Source organism: Epinephelus moara, chromosome 21, assembly GCF_006386435.1.
Source record: "Epinephelus moara isolate mb chromosome 21, YSFRI_EMoa_1.0, whole genome shotgun sequence".
Lineage (NCBI taxonomy): Eukaryota > Metazoa > Chordata > Actinopteri > Perciformes > Serranidae > Epinephelus > Epinephelus moara.
In genome coordinates this window covers 29,116,299-29,119,759 of record NC_065526.1, presented here as the reverse complement: position 1 = coordinate 29,119,759, position 3,461 = coordinate 29,116,299, and positions in this window count along the sequence as shown.

Here is a 3,461-nt window from a genome sequence, read left to right as displayed (position 1 = left end):
CACGCTCACACACACACTTACAACCCGACAGGCTCCTCTGCTGACTCCTGCTACCAGATCTGCATGATGATTACGCTCCCCACGGTGAGCTGCATGTCCACATGTAAGTCACTCATGCAGACGCTTCATCAGATGAAAAAAGGGAGGATCTGATAGTGTTTCTGCACACACAGCACAGCGTGGCTACAACTACTTGATGCTGTTGGTACAAAGCACTGCAGGAGGCCACACGCAACATCAATCTGCCTTGTGTCCTCTACTTTGTCGGTGTAAAGCTCTCATGTGGCATCATGTGGGACGGACATTTAAGAAGAGACTTTACCAAAATGCATCTCTAATGAAATTATTTTTCAATGATAATGATAAAAGACAGTGCCAGCTAATTTACATGAAGTGGTAAACAAATTTTTACATTGTTTAGTTTTTATGATTTAATGAGTAAACACACATCTTGTTATTATACTGCTGTGCAATCCAATAATTATCCTTCAAGCCTTAAATTAATCACATCAGAGCACATCCTCAAAGTGGCTTTGAAAAGATGCTTCCTCAGTTACTTGTAGCCTCATTTATGTCATGCAGAGAGCTTGAAACATAAAGGCTGTGCTTCTGTGCCATTGTCAAGTGATGACACGGTTTTATGTTTCTGTTGTGTTGTTTCTTGTATGTTGGATGATAACAATGATTTATTGTGCTTTCTCAATGACTAACTACTGCTGTGCAGAGCTGAGGCCTTTGCACATAGAGTCTGTATTTTTTGTACTTTCTTTTAAATTCCACAGAAATAATGCACACAATGAATCTGATACTACTACTACTACTACTACTACTACTACTACTACTACTACTACTACTAATAATACATAAATAACTTATATAGCACCTTTCATACAAGAAATGCAACACAAAGTGCTTTACAATAAGGGCATTTTTGTCATAGCCTCTGCTGCAGCCTCCTCTCCCTCCTAGCCAGGAGTTTCCCTCCTCCCCTCTCTCTCCCTCTGATAATAGGAGTGGAACCTTGTGCACAGGAGTCTGACTGCAGCTGCTAATCATCTTCAGTCTACTCTGCTTCAACTTCAGCACATCGCCAGATCGTAGATTCTGCTCACCAGTATGTCTTGTTCAAGCCACTTTGTTAATCCTTTACTGTTGACTCGCTTGTTGATACCTGCTTCCCTGTGCCCGTAGCATAATCCTGGTTTGACTCCTGCCTCCTGCTCCACTCCTTCACCAGCTGGTAACCACCTGGAATCACATCAGCTCTCCCCTGCGCTGAAACTCCTGCTCAACTGAGAACTGCTCCGTTCACCTCAGCTCTCTGGAACCTCTCGACCAGCTCGCCGAGCCCAGCTCCGGGGCTTCACTCGAGAGTTGTATGTGTTGAAGCTTGTGAACACATTAAACTCGATTGCATCGGACTCTGCCTGTCTCCAATTGCATCGGACTCTGCCTGTCTCCAGTGTTTCTTTGAGTATTGATTAGCTGAATCCAAGGTACCTGATCGACATCAGAGGACAACAGATAAGCAACGTGGAGGACAAAGTCGGGAGCCTACAGGCCCAATTCCAGGCACCGATTTTTACCTCTACAGCCCACGCTCAAAAGTCTGACACTAACAAAACCTCATACCTGCTCCTGCCTACTGTCAGCCATATAAGTGGAAGCATATAGCCTGTATATGCATGTGAAAGTACAATAAATATGTGTCCTTCCTTTTGTCGACAGTGGCCCACAGTAGCGAGATGACAGAAAATTAAGTTAGAGATGAATTTATTTGATGAATAAAAAGATAAAAAGCCTTGGCACACCATCAAGTCCATATTTTCCGATGGAAATCTTTGCATGTTTTAAAAGTAGGACCTCGTGTCACTCATGTTAACACACTGACTCCAAAACTTCTCTCAATCAAAATTTTCAGAGCAGATTTGATTCTCTGCATTTTTTTTCACAACCATCAAACGCCTTTTGAAAGTTGTTAGACCGTGAAGCAATGAAGGAAATGTGGCGTACCTGAGGGACACATACTTCTGCAACAAGAGAGAGGAACAGGGCAGAAGGGGCCAGTGAGAACTGAAGCTGAAATGTATGGAAGTAATGTCCTTCCTGGACTCTTCCTCAACAAATAGAAGATAATGTTAGCCTATACAGAAATGCACAACAGCAGTGATGATGCTTCAGCAGGGTGGAATTTGAGAATCGCACGGGGTCAGTTCATAACTCAGGTAGTCACTGTGCCAAATGCAAGATACGGGCAGAGTAGCAGCTGCCAGGGAGGTACATCGGTGGAGAGAAGCAAAGGAGCAAATGTGTCTTTACATATTGCCTCGTATTGCAAACATTTGCAACAAATAGAATAAAACACATCAGACTTTATGACTTTATAATACAAATTATTTTAAGATTTTTGGTTTTGCTTTGATTAGCAGGTGGTGGATTTGAGAAAGTGTTTGAACTAGGTGGTTCAATTCTGGTCGATTCTGGGGCAGCTGTGGGCTGTATTCGGCACACTATACCCACAGTGAGGTTAACTCTTGAGAAGGTGTTCGGGGGTCATCTGAAAGGCGCTTATTTCAGCTAATCAATGTCTGTTGGTGAGTCTGTTAACGGCTCTGATTGTTAATGATGTCAGAGGCCTGAAAGGTGACACAAAAAGAAATACTATGTGAGCTTTCGATCAATAGGATCTCAAATCACCAGCACTTTTAAATGAAAATTGTTGAATCAATAATCCTGGTTTTAAACTGTTTTTAAATGTCCTTTCACATTGAATTGCCTTGTTTGTCTGTTTTATGTTCATTGTATCTATCTTCATGTGAAGCATTCAGTGCTTATAAAAGCTAAAATACTTGTCTAGTGAACCCAAATACAGACAGAGACACAAGCCCCTTTTACACTGCCAGATTTTCGGCGAATGTTGGGCCGTTTTGCCAGCAAGCTGCGAGAGTTTAGACACACAAAGCCGGATTGGCGAGTTGATCCGAGGTGCCAGGTAGTCATATTGGCGAAACCTTTTTGGTTTAAAAAGAACGAGGCGGCCTTCCGCAACAGGAGGGGCTGTTGAAGACTTGTGGGAGGAGCTGGCGGTGGACTAACAGGAAACAGCTGATAGCAGGAATTAGCGAGCAGCTAGTAGCAAGAGGGAAACACAAACCTGACAGACACTGTAAAGATGAGCAACTGGGGAGACAAGGAATTGCGTGCCCTCCTTGTCCTTGCAAACGAAGAGGCCATTAACCGTCAGATGACGGGGGCGGTGAAGGACGGGCCGACTTACAAGAGAATCGCCGAAGGACTGACGAGCCGCGGCTTCCCTCCCACGTCACTGTTTACGTCACATGCTGAGCCACACGTTTTGTTACTTGCTCACGCCCCCCATTGTCCTGAAAAAGGCGCATTCTGTATAAACAAAAGTAGGTAGGCGGCATTTTGCCGCACTCCCCGATTTTGTTTTGATACTG